General features: G+C 39.5%; 2 pseudogenes; both read right to left on the minus strand.

The window, feature by feature from the left end:
• Positions 1-4,648: 4,648 nt before the first annotated feature.
• Positions 4,649-9,118, minus strand: LOC120560538 (annotated as a pseudogene).
• Positions 9,119-12,797: 3,679 nt separating this feature from the next.
• LOC120561340 lies at positions 12,798-18,938 on the minus strand (annotated as a pseudogene).
• Between the last annotated feature and the right edge of the window lie 2,156 nt (positions 18,939-21,094).

Here is a 21,094-nt window from a genome sequence, read left to right on the forward strand (position 1 = left end):
ACCGCTGTCTTGAAGCATGAATGAGACCCTCTGCCGGGATAGAGCGTGGAGGAGGGGCCTTAGTGCCATATGGGGGACCGATTGTTGAAATGGATGCTCATTGGTGTAAAGTGCATCCGTTGTTTGGACTTCTGCCAGATTCAGCATCCAACCACTAGCCTAACTCTTGCAGCAAACTTTCAACACATTACGTTGAACCAGGGGGATGATAAGGGGAAAACAAACAAGTGTTACACATTTTAAAGCAGAAACTATCGCATCTGTGACTTGGAAATAGCATAGGCACAGGCCTATTTGTAGTGTGACAAACGAAAGGTCTGTTTGTGCGTGCTTGGGCGAGGAGAGAGGGGGGGGGGGGGCTTTACAATTATTCATATTATTCAACCTCAAAATTGTGGACACATGTTTAAAAAAAGCATACATGTTTTATATTTACGTGTGTTCATCTCTGAGTGTTTAATAAAAGCCACGTGTTCAAATGTGGGTTTAAATTCTCCTGTGGGCCTACACTCTGCCCTGAATAGTCTGTAGGCCTACAGCAAGTCCTGTTTGGTCTATTCATTCAAGTCAAAATCTAACACAAGTGCGCTCTCGACAGGCGCGTATTCAGCAGCTCGACCGTCTGCTCCTTTGAACGCAGTGATTCCGCTGAGGAGGCATCGCATCAGTGTCAGCCGCAACAATGGCCGTCTGGTTGGTCCATCAATCTCCGCCGGCAGCGGACAGGGCTGCGCTCTGATTGGCGTTTGGACCGCTGCCTGACAGGGCCCGAAATGAGTTCTTAATCAATACAACAGACTGTCTTATCAAAGCCAAAGTGCTCATGAAATCAGTTAGAAATCACGCAGATAAAAAGAGTCTACCTCGTGTGTTATTTGGCAAGTTAGAATATGCGTGGCCTATTCATTTTGCCTACGGTCTTACGAAGTTTCTTCAGCTGCTGATTGGGATCATTGCAAATGCTCTGTGAGCTGTAATAAACCTAAAAAGTACAGCTATACAAGCCCAAGCACAATTTATTATAGTAGTTGTAATTCGTACATTTTACATTAATCATATCATGGTTTCAATAGGTAGGCTAATTCTCGGTTTCGAAATTGATCTATGTTTTGTGTTTAGGCCCAACAGCATTTTTTTATTTTTTTTTTGCAGGCTAAACATTTATTTCTTCTTCTGTTCATCGTGGCGTTGAAAAGATTTTTTTTTTCCAACCCTGGTTCTTTGCCCCTTGCCGATAGCCTACTATTGTCTCTGTGTGGAGTTTGTGCGCCTGGACAATGGATGTAAATCTCCCCCCTCGGATCCCGCCTCACCCCACCATCTGCCAGCGCGGGACAAAGTCAGATGTTCCCCCAATTACGAGCGCAGTCTTGGGGAATCCTGCTGCCGAGTCTCCGCCCTTTCGCCGTGTCCCTCACACACTTCCTCTGACATGATTGACAGCTCTACTTAACCATGAAAAATCTGTATATGATGACACACTTTAATAAAATTCCTCCACTGAAATGCAGAGAGATGCGCTCTATAAAGTAGGTTGCTTGAATGGACTTATTGGTTCTTTGACTGTCCAATTAAAGAGAAGGAGCACATGAACGTTACAGCCAGTTGCAGACACAGGGTCTGCTGTCAGTGCCTTGCTCAAAAACTCAGTTGGTCGACCCAGAATGGCTGAATATGTGCAGGACATCAAAGCTTCTGATGATTTCTCTGCAAACTAAAAGTAGCCCAAAGAGAAAATATTAATGTAAAACTTGAATTTACTGCACTTTACTTGTGTAGGATGGTAAACACTCACTCAACATAAGTTGAGCTGTATAGTAAATGTTAGGAGGTGGCGTAGTTGATCAGATATCATCAGAAGTCATCAAACACATTTTGAGTTGACATAGCCTATGTATGTCATATGCTCAAACAGGTTTCTGGTGTCATCACATGACAATGTTTTGTTAAATCAGCTGTGCACATGTGTCCAATCATATAACATTTAGGCTATCAGTTTAATCTCTTTTGCCAAAAAGACCCTAATCACAGTTATTACGGCTTTAAAATTCCCTATTCCAGTATATATCTCACAAACTTCACCTATCATTTTCAGCTTGTTATTACGCTTTATGTTAGCCTATATCATTTATTTATGTATTCATCTATCAATGTTAGTATTGTGAAACTCAAAGTTGGCCGAAAAGTGTACATTTTAACAGAGAAACAGATCAATTCAATAGAAAGCTGTGGATTTTCGAAGATGCGGACCGACTCGTCTCATCCACTTCAGCCCCACAGGTGCGACAGGCTCGGCCGTGATCATCATCCCAACCCGCAGGACCGGCCTGTCTAAATGTGGCTTTTCTAAATTGGTGAAGCGGAGAGTCAGGGCGAAAATGGGGGATTAGTCAAACCACCAACGTCTTTCTAATCAATTTAACCCGCTGAGACGGCCAGCCCGTGTGTTTTTAGGGAGGAGGTGAGGGAGGGATCGGGCGGGGGGGGGGGGGGGGTGCGGGGATCAGTGACTGCTAAACCAAACAATGGGGTATCGTGTGCCGCTCGTCCACTCCAGCATTCCCCCGCTCCCATGGGACACCCAGAGCCACTCTGTGTGGATGGCACTGTGTCCACGGAGGTCAGGAGGGGCGTGGTGTGTGTGTGTGTGTGTGTGTGTGTGTGTGTGTGTGGAGACGCAGCAGCTGGTTTCCGTCCCTCCTCTCCACTGCGTAGAAAACACCAGAGCTAATGCGACCCACCACGTCTTCAATCGATCGCCATATATATTGCGCTCGGTTTTTTTGTTTACTTATTTAGGATTTAGGCAAGGATGCAGATCCCCTGGGGAGTGTCGGCATCCGCAATTAAAGCGGAGTGACCACCATTAGACTCATTTGTTAATAGCAAAACATCATCTGATCTGCTCCAAATATAAAGGGACTGTTGTGATTTGGAGTTTAATAATTTATTTAAAGAAAAGAATATCTATTGTGATCTATTCTAGAATAATACAAAGCAAGAAGCTTAGAATATGGTCAAAAATAAATAGGCCTGTAGAAAGTTCAAAAGTTAGGTATGAATATCACCATATTCCTGGCAGCCTCCATATCACTGTTACAGCCTGTAGTGCTTTTTCATCAGTTAAATAAAATATGACATGTTTTGGTCTTCTTGTGAATTGGTTGGACAATAGCAATATAGTTTATCTTTTGAATTACACTTAACCTTTCACCCTCCCCGCAGACACTGTCAAGTACTCTTCATTTAAGTGTAACAGTTAGTCTACTTATGTTAATTATTGTGGTCAGCCCACATGGACTTAAAAGAACACCAAAATACTGCTGCTAAGTGGTTAGACATTTGTCAGACAAAAACAGAGCTTCTTAAATATGTTATATATTACATTACATTTCACACAAAGAACTTTGTCTTCTCACGTGCCAGTGAGCCAGTATGCATACTAAGGTGTTGAAACTAGCCCAAATCGAAGCCAGAGTGTTACAGGTGCTTTTAAACAATCACAATGAACAGTTATTTGCTGGTGATGTCAGTGCACATAAAAAAATGTGCTGAAATAACTCTCTAAACACTTTTGACAATGAGTCAGTTTGCATTGAACTATGAAATTTATAACTGACTAGTATGGGTGAAGACATTTGTTCTGTTATGTTGGTTCTTCAAATATAAGGGATCCCTCAAAGGGAAGAGCTGAGTACGAATTCACTCCCCCATATATTGCATCCTGACTTGCAGCAGTACAGATATACTGCAGGCGAAACCCGCTGGCCTAAACTCACTTTATCATTGTATCTGTTTATGATTTATTTAGATTTTTTTGAATTATGCCAGTATAAACTACACCTCCAAATCAACAGTTCATCTTGAGAACTGTAATTCATCCAAATCAAGTTGAGCCTGCTTTCCTAAAAGATTGTATGCTTGTGCCATCTACTGGTCTGGTTAAGAACATCATCAACTGTGGTTTTCTGGGTCTGCAAGCAAATATGATATCATGTTCTGAAGTTGTATCACCATAAATGTCATTCAGAGGCAGTGGTTGATCTGTAGAACAATCATTTTTTTATGTGCTTACACTTAAATTTAGGAAAAACAAAAGTGTGTTCAAAACAAATTGAATAAGCTGTAAAAAATAAAAAATAAAAATTAACCCACTGTACATTTCTCAGAAAAGAGGGAAAGATAATTTTAAAAGATAAAGGATTAATTCATAAAGAATTAAGAACAATATCACATATAAAGTCAGGTAGTTTCCACAGGATTAATGCCATGTCTTTAAACATTGTGCTTTTCTGTCAGCAAGCTCCACTATACAAAAATGTCTATTTTAAGATGTCAGCATGTCTTCAATTGCTTTAGAACTTTTTCACATTTGATTCATATTAGTAGAGACTGGTGACTTCAACAAACTCTCAGCATAGCTCTGCTTAACTTAAACCTGAGAAAAGGTCAAATCTGAATAATTTAGAGCACCTGTGCTGCCTTTAATCCTAGTGCAATGCAGAAAACTGCAAATGTTAAGTGGAATTATCTCACCCTTTTGGTAGCATTTAAGGAGTGCTTATTAGACTTAAAAACTGATAAAACAGATTATTTTCACAGTGTTAAGAGGATATTGTGGGTCAACAGCTGTGTAAAGAACAGTCTCCTACTCAGTGAACAGTAGATGCCCTGAGAAGAAGCTGTCACGGGTCAGACCGTTGCCACCGTGGTTGACCCTGTCTCCCCTCTCGAGCTTAATGTATGTGCTGCTACTGGCTCTGATGTAACCGCTCTGCTGGGTGGTGAATGAGTGCAGAATCTGCTCTCCATTACGCATCAGATCTGCACTTCCAGCGCTGTTGAAGATGATTCCCGTGGAACTGGAAATCATAAACACCTGGATACTCACACGTAAAATACCCTGTCCTGATGTCATAGCTGTTCTGTCCATTGTAGATGACCTCTCGGAAGATCATGGGCACGCCGGTTTCAAGGTAGTTGTTGCCCAGTCTCACAGAGAAGGCAACTTTCTCCACGGTGCCATGAGGTCCAGGTGGTCCAGGGGGCCCGCTCAAACCATTTGGACCACTGGGTCCTGAATGAAAATAAAACATGAGGACAATTATAGCAACAGGACCTTCCCAAACATCAAAATACAATAATGTTGGCACTGCTTGGCTTTTGTCAACTGTGTCAGATAGGATTTCAGGACATTAACTCACCATTCTCCCTCCTTGGACTCAGGTCAAATGCACTGATGATCTCGCACTGGGTGTAACCGACCCTCGGGGCTGGTACTGGAAGGGCTTGTCTGGTACATCAGTGATACCAGTGTTGTCACAGATGATGCGAGCAAGTGAAGTTTCTCTCAGGGACCTCCTCTGGCCCTCGTTCTCCCACCAAAGTCTGAAATTGGACAGTGTGACTAAATTTTAATAGAAAAGTAAACGTGAAGGCCCAAACGCACTGAAAGCATATGGCGCTCGTGTTTTGAAGTACTCCCATTATTTAAAATGGCCGAACACTCACCAAATGCATTATGACACGCGTCAAACTGCTTTAGCAATGTCAGTTATGTAACATACCGGTCTCCCTGGCGGACTCTCTGGAACTGAGTGGAAATCAAGCATGCAAACAAGGGTCCTACTCTTCCTCCTGGGACAAATGGCTCAGACACTCCTCCCAGCCACACATCGTCAGATGTTCCGTAGAGATCCAGCAGTTTCTTGGCCAGATTGGTGGTGTTCAGTACATTTGCCAGGTCTGCCTGATTTCCCACGCCATTTGTTGTAGCCTAAAAAGGAACCCACAGGGTAAAAAGGAAGCCATGTTTTAAGTGTGTGATCTGTAAGCCTACAAAATCCTAGATGTGTTGGCAAAATTAATTCTTGACATGAAGAATACAAAGGTAGAACAATTAAATAATACCAGGTAATCCATGGTCTCTGCCTCTCTGCATGTTGAGGGAAGCCAGATCCATCGCCAACTTAGCGAAAAATTTAAAGAGCCTGTCCCTCAGCTCATCAGTCATCATGTGATTCTGCGTGTTCAGCTTGGCCTGACGACCCACCAGGCCCCTGATGATTGGGTCCACACCTCCTGAAGAACACAAGGGACCATTTTTCATTGTTTGTATTCATTCTCCAACTAACGATTTATAATGGCAATCTACAAAAACAACAACAAATAAACAAACAAAAAAAACGAGTGTGATCATACAAATTCACACAGACACATACTGTAATGAACCAAAAGCCTGAGAGAATAGTAATGTTTTGAGTTTGCTTTTAAATGCGGACACAGTTGTGATGGACCTGAGGTCATCACGCAGCTTGTTCCAGAAAACAGGACCACAGTAACTGAAGGCCCCCCGGCCCTCACCTGACCTGGATCTAATTCTGGGTACAGCTTGGAGACCTCTGCCTGATGACCTGAGAGGCCTGATAGGGTTGTGTGTGATCCATGTGAGCAAGTCAGAGATGTACTGAGGAGCTAAACCTTTAAAGGTGCCCTGCCACACAAAACAAACCTTTTTCCTTGTATTTTTTTGAAATATGTTAGGTCCATATGTGTTTGTGTTATGTCGTGAATGTGAAAATGAACTGCTACCTCCTCTGTCAGCTCTAGCCACTGAAAAGAAATAAGCAGAGAAATCAGACCAATTACAAAAGCTGGTCAGTCTGACGTGGTGTTGCCTGAGCTCCTTACTATTAATGAGGTTGCCCATTTGCGCTGGGTAAAGGATGCTGATAGCCAGGCTCTCATTGGCTAGCTGTTAGCCAATCAGAGTCAAGCAGCTTAGCTCGTTGAATATTAATGAGAACTGGCACAAATTGAGCTGAGTCTTCCTTCAGGCGTTCTACACCACGCTAGAATGGCTTGAAACAAGGTAACCAAGGCATTTTTTCAACAAAAAAATGTTACAGAGTCCATGGTAGAACTTCAGACATTACTACAAAGTAATGAAAAATACGTGTGGCAGGGCACCTTTAAACGCTTTATAGCCTATAAGCCAACGCAGTGATTTCAGTAGCGGAGTAATGTCTTACAATTTAAGGACTCCGGCTGCTACATTTTGAATGAGTACTGATTGTTTGGAAAATCTTGCAAATAGATTGTTATAGTAGTCCTGCTTGAGATAAATGCATGAAGCAGTTTCTCAGAGTCAGTTTGAGATATCAAAATCCTGAAGTAAGCTGTGAGAGAGTTTATCTTCTGACGGACATTGCTTGCACCAAAGATGTAGCCTGTGTTTCCAGAACCACAAGCTGGTGCTGAGCGGAAGAAGGGGATGCACTTATCCCCAAAGCGGGGGTCGTCTCTGGGAAACTGTTTAGATGACAAGAAGCAGTTAGCATCCAGTGTGTGTGTGTGTGTGTGTGTGTGTGTGTGTGTGTGTATGTGTGTGTGTGTGTGTGTGTGTGTGTGTGTTTGTGTGTTTTACATCTTTGGGAAACTGTTTAGATGACAAGAAGCAATTAGCATCCAGTATATATATATATATATATATATATATATATATATATATATATATATATATTGTGTGTGTGTGTGTGTGTGTGTGTGTGTGTGTGTGTGTGTGTGTGTGTGTGTGTGTGTGTGTTTTACATCTTTTCTTGTGTAATGCACAACACTGACCTGAATGGGAAAGCAGGGCTCTGTGCGTTCACAGCCCTGGTTACAGTCAATACCATTACTGAAAAAAAAAAAATAAAATATATATATATATATATATATATATATTACCAAAGGAAGAAGAAAACTGTTGACTTTTCGCTCAGGGTCCCAGCCTTTAGGCAGAGAGATTGTATCCTGGTACTCAGCAGGGAGCCAGCGGGTGAAAAGTGTGCTGGAGGATCCTAAGCGGCTGTTTACTCTAGGCAAGAAAAACTAAATAAATAATAAATGCTTTTTTTATACTGTGTTAATCTTCTCTGTCTTTAAGTTTGCATTCATGGCTTTTTTTTACATTTCTTTTAATGTTTTCTTACGAAGCAAAAGGAAAGGATAGGGGGGACAACAAAAGTCTGAAGCCAAACCTCAAATCAGGGACATCATTACTAAATGAAAGATAGCTGTGCACACTTGTCCACACTTATTTTTAGTTTCTTTATTTGTGAAATGTAATGAAAGGTTGCTATTTAGCAGTGACCTTACTTGTTGTTGCAGGTGTTGCTTCCAGTACGAAACTTGTCTAATTTGGGAGTTGTCCCGCAGGAAGGGATACGGACTTAGGCAGAGCAGCAATGACCTTCAAATCCTCCTCAGAGATCACATCTAATTAACAGAGACAAGGAATGAGCAACTCTGCTGTAACCAATTTGCAAATGTTTGTAGGGTAGGTCAGAGAAGCGGAAAAAAGATACACACCTGTGTCATTTATGGAGCGTTTTTCACGTCTTTTCAAAGATCTCTTGATCAGATTAACAGCATTATCCATATAGTCAGCAGCACGCACAGCAGTACGGGTTGGCCCAACAGGCTGCTTCATCAGCCTCAGGATGTCTGAAGGATTCGCTGTATTCCTCCTCACACGATCAAGGCTCCTGTATTGTAGTATGGAGAGGTCAGATTTATGAATTCATTCGGAATGTCTTCAATAGTCATTTTATAGACTTTTGTTATACTCTTTTTTCAATTAATGAATAATTTATACAGAAGTTCAGCAGGTTTGTACACTCACACTCTTCTGGAGTACTCATAACCCCACATTGGCCTTGGCTGCGCGCACAGCCCTTTCAATGTCACTCCTGCTCAAATGTGATTCTAAAAGCAAAAAACACATTTGGTTTAATTGACTTTGTGGTTTATTCTTAATACTGAGATTTTGGTCAGTGCATTTCTGACATGAACATTTTTCAGGTTTCATTCATACCACACAATTACTATAGCATTTTACGAAATATCTATTGTTGAATTATAACTGAAGAACAAAACATAATAATAAACATTTTTACTGAAATCTGAAGTTTAATACAAAAGTAAGAGAATAGCGTGGCAGGGTGACATTGTTTTCAATCAATCAAATAAAAAATATATTTACAGCTATATGAAGCTATTCTAAGATGGTAGAGGTAGCATCCACCTGTACGCACAGGTAAAGACCTGCGGCCAGCAGGCACAGAAACCGATTCATCTCTGCAAAATAGATAAGTATTCTCCAAAGTAACGCACTGGTCAAATAACTTAAACTAATGATTTTTTTTTTCTAGCCTAACAAATACCTGAAAATATAAAACGTAGCCTATATATACAAATCTAATACATTATTATTGACCATACCATATTAACTGTAGGTTGTCTAGGCCTATATCTAAAAACAAATATCTAAAAATAATATGAAAAGGTAAAAATATAGTAAAAGAAAAGTAAACTAAAGCGCAAAGCTCGTGTCCTCTATGTCCTGTAGCTGCAGCTCTCAGAAGTTATACTGCCCATAATAGTTGTTGCTTTTTATAAGTCTGGACGGCACGACATTTGACACCCATTTTTTGTCCGGAATTTTGCTCAAACAATGAAATATTTTCTTCTTCTTCTTCTTCCTAGTTCCTTCTCCGCGCAGCAGCTGCAGTCCTGAGCGCCAATGACGTAAACACAGAGCAGCGAGGAAACCTATCCGAAGATCAACGTCAATACAATGTCAACGTTTTTTTTATATGATGAGTGTTTGTTATTAACGTAGGATTATTCGTAAAGATAAAATTAAGGTCCGGCAGAAGAACAAGAATTCGGCGAGGCCTTACTAAACGAGATTTTTGTTAATCCGAGAGAGAGAAAAGTCTCTCACATAGTGACACATTTTGCGTTATGATTTATTGTTTCATTTTTCGTCATGCATTTATGTCTTTGTTTCTTTGCTTGTCAATTACATGTTTGACGTAAATTCTGCATTTCTGTAGGCTATAAAATGTAATCGCTAGAGGCCTACTTTTGGAAAGGAATGGTGCAGCGCTAGGCTACACCTGAAGAGAACATTCTGACGGTAGCAATAGGTTAGATAAGATAATGAAAAAAATGTGTCAAGTGTCAACTTCTTGGAGTAGAAACATTTGCAAAATGTTCTTGTCATGCAATGTCTGGAAACGCCTATTGCGTGTCATGTTTTCCTATTGACATGAGGCTATATAATACACAATGCATAATGTACAAAGTGCTTTACAATAAGGAAATCACATGAGCATAAAAACAGGGAATCAATGTCAAATAAAAACAGGGATAGAAAAATACTACTGATAAATAGGATGGAAAATAAAACACTTAAGAACAGCAAAAACGAGATAAAATGAGATGAAACAATGCATAAGAATGCACAACATAAGATGGAAGGCAAAACCCAGTGAATAATAATAAGGCGATATTAATAAAATAAATCAGCCTGTAAAAAACCAAACATTTGCGGCATCAGTAGGCCGCAAAGATAAAACTCAGGAAGTATATCTACCTTTATATCTCAGTAGCCTATTTAGTGATTTAGATCATTTTATAATCAGCATAATAAAAATGCTGTGCATGTCTGTTAAATATATATCCTGATAAAGTGAAGAGGATTGCAGTTTTTTGATCAACGAAAACTAAAATGTGCTTCGTTTGTTGGATTCGTAGCCTATGGAATAGCCTTGGCCTACCTCTTACACAGTAAAAAAGAAAAGCATTATTTTATTTGCCAAGAAAATTTTACTTTCGTTATGTAGGCTAACCATATTTTATTTTTCACATTCAAATTTTCCAAAAAAAAAATTTTTTTTTTTCCACAAAAAAAAAAAATATTTTTTTTTATTTTTTTAAACATTTTTGTGTTCCGGTTAGCCTATCAGTGTGTCTTAATTGTGCCCTTCCATGTCTCACTCACACTCTCTCTCTCTCTCAAATTTTTTTTTTTTTTTTTTTTTTCTCCTCAACAAAAAAAAATGTAATGTGGAATGGGCATGTGTGTGTGCTTTCGAGAATTCAAAATGCCTACTTTGGTCTATCTAGCCTACTTTAGGCTACGATCTTTAAGAGCAAATCTATCAAACTGTGCTTTTTTACGCGCGACCCAAAGTTTCAATTGGACAGAATTGTTTTCTTTCTAATCGGCAAAATTTAACTCATTACAGTCTGTGGTCATATCACAGATTGACAACTGTGCGATTCATTGTTTCCGTCTACCTTGATAAAGGCGCGTTTGACGTAAAGCCATAAACATGATATTAGCCTCAAACTCCGCTTGGGCAGTGGCTGTCAGCTGCAAGGAGACATTATTATTATTATGCAATATGTGGCACGTAGCACCGGTGATTGCCGAAAGTTTCTCCCTTAAGGCTTTCCAAAGCAATAGGCCCAGGCCGTTTTAGCTTATAGTTACAGTACAGGCCAAAAGTTTGGACACACCTTCTCATTCAATGTGTTCCTTTATTTTCATGACTATTTACATTGTAGATTCTCACTGAAGGCATGAAAACTATGAATGAACACATATGGAATGATGTACTTAACAAAAAAGTGTGAAATAACTGAAAACATGTCTTATATTTTAGATTCTTCAAACTAGCCACCCTTTGCTTTTTTGATAACTCTGCAAACCCTTGGTGTTCTCTCAATGAGCTTCATGGGGTAGTCACCTGAAATGGTTTTCACTTCACAGGTGTGCTTTGTCAGGGTTAATTAGTGGAATTTTTCCCCTTATTAATACAAATTAATACAATGTAAATAGTCATGAAAATAAAAAGGAAACACATTGAATGAGAAGGTGTGTCCAAACTTTTGGCCTGTACTGTATATGGTTCCACTTCTAGGTAACATGCTCCAAAACAATAGGCTATTGGACGTTAAATCTCATCGTCTTTCTGTAGATATTGCTGTGCCTTTGTTTCTTACAATGTTTGGTCACTTACAGTTCAACATTTGAAGATACAAGTGTCCAAACTGTATGCAGGATACACTGGGTGGCCTTTTAAATTCCTCTCCTCATGAATTTCAATGAAGTCAGTTCAAAAGCATTTTTTTTCACCTCACCAATCTTCAGTAAAAAAGCATAAATAAACCAAATTAAATTTGGCAGGGATTCATGCATGTTGTCTCTGGTTATAAGGTGTGGTTTGGCAACAACCTAAAGCTATTATCACGTAAACAAAGCCTATAATAGCTTACTGGACATGAGATGGTGACACTGGCTGTGAGGGTCAGAGGAATATTAATGATACACTGGAAATGTTTTAGCATGAATCCACTCCCACGAATAACTGAAATTGTAACAGCTGTTGGTAAACTGACCTGGTAAGTTCATTGTTGTCTGGCCAACACTGTGAATCTGGAATATCTGAAATCTGGAAAAATAAACACCATGCCAAAAGATTTTGATTACATAGTTGAATGTTTCTGAAGAGGTTTTAAAAATCAGTAAAGTGCCACAGACCAAACCTATAAGGAACTACGAGGTGGGAAAGCTGCTTTACATAAAATTATGTCTAAATGCAGTACTTTGAGATATTGGTTGGCTAAAGTTATTATCAACTATACCTAATTTTCATTCATATTTGGTGAAAGGTAACCAAATCAAACTGCTAACACATTTGGAGTTCACCTAAGCAAAATGGCATACTTTAAGTATAAAGTATATCATAAATTATGCAAATTTTCTCCTAATTTAAAGTTCAAGATAATGCAGATTAATGTGTGAGAGCTTAAACTGTGACACACAGCAAAATCAAATAATTATATTATTTTATTACATGTTATTTATTTACCCCTGCTATACATTTCTCCTGGTCCAATGTTGTTCAGTTCACCAGAGATCTTGGAAATATTGTTCTAAAAATAAAAATACTGAGTCATAGTTGTTTGAATAACACTCATTTAATGTGATGTAAATTGTCAACTCTTAAGACAAACAAGATTATATTCCACATATTTCTTTTTTGAAAAATACATGCCTTGTAATGCCCAGCATTTTTTTTAGAGTTCACTTTCATTTATGAGTCATTAAAATTGCATTTTAAAGAGAGAAACAAATCAAATTAAAAGGAACTAAGAAAATATCACATTTCAACTGAAAGCTAAAGCACTTACAGCAATCACAATTAATTCCAGCAGTTAACGAAATGTAACGTAAAAATAGCCCTCTCATTATTAAAAATGTGGATAAAGGAAAAGTATTTCATTACACACAACAAAGCAAGCAGGTCAGCAGGAACATGAAGAAAGGTCACGTAAAAATCAGATGCTCTAAGATGTAGCGGTCTTTAGTCAGACCGCTGCAGTGAGGATTCCTACACAATACTCTCCTTCCATGGTCTGAGGTCAAAGGCCGGGATTTTTATTACATTTAGTGTAACCGGACTGTGGCCCGGGCCTGATACTGGAAGGGCTTAACTGGTAAATCAGTGATACCAGTGTTGTCACAGATGATGCGGGCCCGTGATACGTCCTTCAGGGGACTTTCTCGGGCCTTAGTGAAGACTCCCTCGATCTCCCACCAAAGTCTGAAATTGAAAGTTTGTTCATCTTTAAACGTGTGGCAAGCACAGCAATTTCCACATCTTCAGTACATGTCAGTCAATAGTGCAGTTTTAGTGTTTATTTGAATGTAAAAGTAGAGATGGGAAGTAATGAAGTACAAATACTTCGTTACTGTACTCAAGTAGATTTTTCAGATATTTTTACGTTACTATTTATTTTTGTGCCGACTTTTTACTTTCTACTCCTTACATTTAAAAAAATTGGCTTGTTACTTTAGTTTCAAATAATTTCAGTGGAGTTACCATTATTATTTTTTGCGTCATCAATACCAAATTCACTCTAATTGGATGGGAATATATGTTGTTATAATGTGCTGCAAATTGTGCCAACCAAAACACCACAAACTGCTGGCTTTGGGTTAGGGTTAGGGTAGCTGGATTGCACTCTAGTAACATTTGTGTGGTCCTGGTAGCTTTGCATAAAAAAATGGTTGTTATTCGCAAGGCTACTTTTACTTATATACTTTAAGTAAATTTCCAAGCCTGTACTGTCTTTTACTTGAGTAAAGAAGTTAAATCAGTACTTTTTTTTTTCTAACACAACTATCTGTACTTCTACTTGAGTACGGGAAGTGAGTACTTTTGCCATCTCTGTGTAAAAGTGAATGTAAAGGTGCAGGTAACACAAATATCTCCAAATCTTTAGCAATGTCAGTTATGGATACCCGGTCTCCCTGGCGGACTCTCTGGAACTGAGTGGAAATCAAGCATGCAAACAAGGGTCCTACTCTTCCTCCTGGGACAAACGGCTCAGACAATCCTCCCAGCCACACATCGATGTTGTCAGGTGTTCCGTAGAGATCCAGCAGTTTCTTGGCCAGATTGCTGTTCTGAAGCACCTGAGCCAGCTCTGCCTGATTTCGTGGCTGTGACAGCCCACAGAACCCACGCCATTTGTTGTAGCCTAAAAAGGGACACAGGGTAAAAAGTAGCCATGTTTAAGATGATGTATGATCTGCAAAGGCTCAGATGCAGACAAAATTCTAAAGATACAAAACAGAAAAGAAATAGAAAGACCAAATGAGTGTAATACCAGGTAATCCGTGGTCTCTGCCTCTCTGCATGTTGAGGGAAGCCAGATCCATCGCCAACTTAGCAAAAAATTTAAAGAGCCTGTCCCTCAGCTCATCAGTCATCATGTGATTCTGCGTGTTCAGCTTGGCCTTACTACCCACCAGGCCCCTGATGATTGGGTCCACACCACCTGAAAAACACAAGAGATAGGAAAATTTTAAGTTTAAGCTACTGTTGCTGATCCCACTGGGAATCATGTTGTCTAAAGCGGGTCTTCAACATTTTTTATAACTGAGAGAGACTGAACAGGGATGCCCTACTACAGGGGTGTGTCAAACTAAATTTCACTATAAGGGCCACACTGGAAAATTAAACTCACATCCCAAGGGCCAGGCATGTATAGTTTATTGACATGCTTTTATTAATGCAAAGTAAAATATTTTTGACTGTATTATTGCATGTCTCATTTAGCCTTCTTAAATAGAAGTTGCAAAAAAGTTCCTTAGCCATCATAGAATATTGCAAATCAAGCAAAACAATGCTTTCTGATTACAATTTTAAAGTAGGCTGCCACACAGCCGACTCCCAACAACCATGTTTCACAACCTAAATATAGAAAATGCTCTGGTTCTGTGGGGATTTCTGAATCTCAAAGTCAGCGAATCTGCAAAATTCTGCTTTGAGTGTCGTGTAATTGCAGTTTGAAAACAGTTTCCTGTCTTTTTAATTAATCTTTGAACCTAAATTGATATGCAAGCTGGATAAAAATTTGTGAGGACCCGGAGTTTGACACATGTGCCCTGCTACATATATTGTAGAAAATTAAGTTGCATATTAAACTGGGCCTACAATAACGTGTTGGCGACCTAAAGCCTTTATACATACATTTTGAGTGCATAGAAGCTATTAAAATGATAATGTTTGGCATGATTTTATAAATCATGATTTAACGTTAAACATGCATGTGGATCAGTGGACGGCTACTTTAGTGACTACCTTACATATAGGCTAGTAATTCTATCATCATTGTATTTTTTTCACAAATAGGCTGATTTATATTTGCTAATAAATATTTTTTTTTGTATTAATGTTAAGAGATTTTAAATGTTGAAAAAAAAATGTGTGGCCCCTCTGCAGTAACTCTGAGGTCCCCTAGGGGTCCCGGAGCCCCTGTTGAAGATCTCTGGTCTGCATTTGTGGAACGGCTAATAGAAACGGCATCTGTCTAAAATGACCTGTGATTGGCCAAAGTCTCTTGACTTTCCATTAAGGTGAAGTATAACAAGTTAACGATCTTGACTATACCTTCAAAGACGATCCTCCATGGTGCGAAGAAGGATTTGTGCAGCAATGGGCTGGGGAATTTAGGGTGTTCCTTGTATTGCTCATCAAGGCGAAAAATGAATGGCTGAATCATCAGGTGAGCGAATCGGTAGGCAGCGGTGGCGAACACATTGGAGATGCTAGGGTCCACGTTTTTATCATAACCAGGGTAGGTGGACAGCTGCTTGGCAAGAATGTCTGGACCAACAATGTGAAGTAAGTAGTCTCTGAAAGTGATAACCTGAAAGACAGAGAAGACACTGAGTTAATTAAACCATGTGAGGACATAACATCCAATCATCAATGCAACATTTCTGGAATCCATGCAGCTAAGCCCCTCTCTAACCTGCATATATCCTCCCATGATCTTGCGTGCTTCCTGGTAGAGTCTCTCTCCGTCCCACTGAGGATTGAGATTGGCCAGAGCACGGGCCAGACGGTTGTGCTCACGCATAAACAGTGTGTGCAAAGAGGCCAGAGCAATGTTCTCATTGGTGCGTACATCACCTTAAAAGTCAGATAGAATCAGGAAAATAGTTCTGTCAGCCCTGTGCGATACTTGGAATGAATCAAACACTTTGAACTGTACGTCAATTTTGCTGCCACTCACCACCCACAAAGCAGGGCACCTCCTGTGCATTTGTGACATTAGTAATGCGGGCCCGGGTAGCACATACGTTGGTCGCCGAGCTGGAGAAGGGCAGGAGCTCCTTGCCGTTGTCAGTGAACTGTGTGTTGACCCTCAACAGGCCCTTATCTGAGGTGAGGTCGCGTAGGGAGCGAGCTTTGATATCGTCTTCACCGTACACCTGACCCGCATCAATGTAAGCTGTGAGAGAGTTTATCTGCTGACGGACATTGCTTGCACCAAAGATGTAGCCTGTGTTTCCAGAACCACAAGCTGGTGCTGAGCGGAAGAAGGGGATGCACTTGTCCCCAAAGCGGGGGTCATTTTTGGGAAACTGTTTAGATGACAAGAAGCAATTAGCATCCAGTATATATATATATATATATATATATGTGTGTGTGTGTGTGTGTGTGTGTGTGTGTGTGTGTGTGTGTGTGTGTGTGTGTGTGTGTGTGTTTTACATCTTTTCTTGTGTAATGCATGACACTGACCTGAATGGGAAAGCAGGGCTCTGTGCGTTCACAGCCCTGGTTACAGTCAATACCATTACTGAATGAGCGGATGGCAGGAGACTGAGGAGTAAGGCTAAGGTCATGGTCAGTCCACTTGGCGAAGAATGTCACCATGAGAGTGTAGGTTGGATCGCTCTCTACATCAGCGTTTGCTGTGCTCAGGATTCTGTTGGACACATCCCTTACCTGTGGACAAGATGTAGACAATGAGCACCTTGGTGAAAGTGGCACAAGCTAATACCTTAAGCATTAAGGCAGATGTGATTAAATGTTACGGTTCTATACTTTGTTCAGTATTATTGTCTTTTTCCACCTCCTCAGGAGGATATACATATACATATATATATTACCAAAGGAAGAAGAAAACAGTTGACTTTTCGCCCAAGGTCCCAGCCTTTAGGCAGAGAGATTGTATCCTGGTACTCAGCAGGGAGCCAGCGGGCAAAAGGTGTGTTGGAGGATCCTAAGCGGCTGTTTACTCTATGCAAGAAAAAAATAAATCCTTTATTATTCCTTCTTTTTGTCTCACATGTAGTTGTACAGTGCCATGCACAATATGTACTATAATTGACAATCCAACAACAAAGAATGTTAGCAATGCAACGGTCACTAACATGTCTAAAGAAAAAGACAGAGAACCAGGAGGAAAATCTTTGGCAAAATTCAGTTCGGCCCCAGGTTAAAAAAAAAACGTTAGTCACTTAGCTGTGGTTTTAATTGTCAGTTGTTATTTTTATGGTCCACCCATCAATCTTGCTATTTAGCAGTGGCCTTACTTGTTGTTGCAGTTGCTGCTTCCAGTGCGAAACTTGTCCAAATTGGGAGTTGTCCTGCAGGAAGGGATACGGACTTGGGCAGAGCAGCCTGTCAGATCAGCAATGACCTTCAAGTCGTCGTCAGAGATCAGATCTAATTACCAGAGACAAAGAATAGACATTTTTACTGTGACTTTTATCCCCCTGTATGGAAAACTAAAAGAACATTATTTTGGATACACACCTGTGTCATTTATGGAGCGTTTTTCACGTCTTTTCAAAGATCTCTTGATCAGATTAACAGCATTATCCATATAGTCAGCAGCACGCACAGCAGTACGGGTTGGCCCAACAGGCTGCTTCATCAGCCTCAGGATGTCTGAAGGATTCGCTGTATTCCTCCTCACACGATCAAGGCTCCTGTATTGTATGGAGAGGTCAGATTTATGAGCACTGAGATGTTATTACTTCTGGTACCGCACAACTTGCAGTTTGAATGTATTTCATAAACGCTCATGTTATGCCATTTGTTTCTCTATCACTGCAGAACTTGTGTAGCAGTTCAGCAGGTTTTACACTCACACTCTTCTGGAGTACTCATAAGTTGAATCCACTGTGGCCTTGGCTTCAAGCACAGCATTTTCAATGACACTCCTGCTCAAACGTTGTTCTGAAGGCACAAAACATCTTTCAGTTAGTCTGGTCTCTGATTAAGTCGTCTTCATTTTCTTATTCTGTGCTTATATTGATTTTATTTTCAATGGATTTCTAAAGCTATGATGCAGATTTCTTTCAAGTGTAAAATGTCAATTCAGTGATTATTATACACTATATGCATATATTCCTATACAGTATTTAGTTTTTATCTAAATGTCAAAACTAATTGTAGTAGGAGACTATTTAATATAAATTCATAACGACTGTTTAATTTATTTATATTTGATATACAGTAGAAGTACTCACCGGCTTTCACATGGTTTTGCAAACACAGGAAAAGACCTGCAGATAGCAGGCACAAAGCCCACTTCATCTCTGAAAAAGACAAACCTAGTCCTGTTATATACACAGTGATCAACTGGGTAACATAGCAGAGGGCATGGTTGCCTGAATGAGAACTACAATTAACCACAGAGTTAAAAAGTTAGACAAGAGGATTAATACCTGTGATGTCTTGGAAGTCCCACGTTGAACCTTCAGCTGCAGTCAGGAGTCAGTGACTTTTAGAACAATTAGTTGTCAGTATATATAGTATTTTTGGAGGAAGTGGAAACTCCTTACCGCTTTGATCAGATTGATGAGCATGTGGTTTAGCAGGAACTAAAAAACCTGTCTTGCAACCAACATGGCGGTAATCAAATTGGTTCAATTAATTACATATTTCCTCCTGGACAAGCAAACAGCTTGTATATGTATATGGAATTATTGAAGAGTTGGTGAAGGACATTGGGGCATCGATCATCTTATCTATAACAAATTATTTGTAAAATCAGATAATGGTCAGCTGGTTTTTGCAAATATCAGACAGTTCAGTGTGAAAAGTCTCTTAATTCATTCAGAAGCCAACCAGATGTTGACAAGAGACCGGCTTTTTGAAGCGTGAAGGCTACCGTAGCTGTAATACGTACTTTGAACGGTGTGGTGCGAGAGTTGATTGCGATATATGATCTCAACGCTAAATGGGAGAAATTCCTACACATTGGACCTTTACAGCAGCATATTTTTTATATATATTTTTTGCCAATGCCCGTCATTAAAATAAAATGTCAAACTATTTATTTTATAACTTTCAATGCACTATAACCTTTATTTTACGTATTATAACTTTATTTTACTCTTTTTAAATCCAATATATGCTTTTTATCTTGTCTTGGGTTTCATTTGTATCTTGTCCTAATGGCTTTTCATGTGAAGCACTTTGAACTTCTATGTTGATGATGTGTGTGTGTGTGTGTGTGTGTGTGTGTGTGTGTGTGTGTGTGTGTGTGTGTGTGTGTGTGTGTGTGTGTGTTTAGATATGCATAAGGGAGGGGTAATCATAAAATAATCTTGATCGTCTACTCACTTATGGGAAAGATGGGAGTGTCGTTTGTTCATATGCAGCTTCAGTTACCGTACTCAACATAATCACCGTCCTCTCTATTGTTTGTATCTATGTTTGGGCACAGGCTGACTGAAAGCAGTATGTGGGTTTTTCCAAAAGAATAAAAATATTAAGTTCATACAAATTCGTCAAACGTTCCCAGATCATTCAACAACAGGCTTATAAAAAGAAGACTTCCCAAATACAGTTGAATATTTTTCAACCACTGTGCTACATTGCACTGCATGCTTCACAACACGCTGCTGGTAACAAAAGTGGCTCTTCAAAGTAAACATATATACTGTATCAGACAAACTTCCATTTAAAATAACAAGAAAGTTAATTTAATTTCTTTAAAAGTACCTAACCTGTCTTATTTTAAGGAAGTACGGTAACAGTGGGGAATTTACTGAGTGTCTTTTCAGGTAAATGGACTAGAAGGGATGTGAAAAGTCTCTTAATTTCTTAAACTGATCCATAATTCACTGGATCTCTTCATTTTGTTTTAAATGTGGCATTTTGAAAGTGGCATTTGAATAATAAGTATCGCCTCAAGTATCTTTGCTGAACAAACCTTTAGAAACCAACTAGCTATCTATCTGCAAAAAGAAACTTCCTGGTTTCAAGGTCTTTGGGCATCTCTGAATCACGCACTTTTCCAGTCAGTCACGGAACAAATATTCAGAAACCAATCAGATGTATCATCTGCAAAAAAAAACTTCCTGGTTTGAAGGTCTTTGGGCATCTCTGAACCACACACTTTTCCAGTCAGTCAAGGAGACAAAAACAAGTTCCTAAACTGAAGCCAAAATACACAAAAGCCTCCCACGATTTATTTGATAATTTAAAAGCAAATTTGATTTTTAACTAATTGCATTTTTATTGTAAATTCTAATATAGCTTTGTGAATTATTGTATTTAATTCAGCACTTTACCTCGAACATCACATGAATTAGTCTCCCATTGTTTTACTGTTTATATGTCCACTTCCATGTTGAATCCTCCTGATGTGGCTGATTTCTGTTTTGGTGGGCCTATGAGCTGTTTATTTGTGCATTAAGGAACATTTAAAGGTCCAGTGTGTAACGTGTTTAGTTGTCCATTATCAAAATCTGTGTTGCCCGTTCACAAACTTGTCCATTTTCATGAATATTTACCTCCACCATCAATTCCAAGTATTCCTTTTGGCTTAAAATTATACATTTGCATTCGCATGAACAGGGGTAGACGCTCCATATTCATGCTCCATCTTGAAATACGTTAGCCGGTAAGGGACATACAGGACATACTGCTCCGCCTTTCGC

This window comes from Perca fluviatilis, chromosome 6 (genome assembly GCF_010015445.1).
Source record: "Perca fluviatilis chromosome 6, GENO_Pfluv_1.0, whole genome shotgun sequence".
Taxonomy (NCBI): domain Eukaryota; kingdom Metazoa; phylum Chordata; class Actinopteri; order Perciformes; family Percidae; genus Perca; species Perca fluviatilis.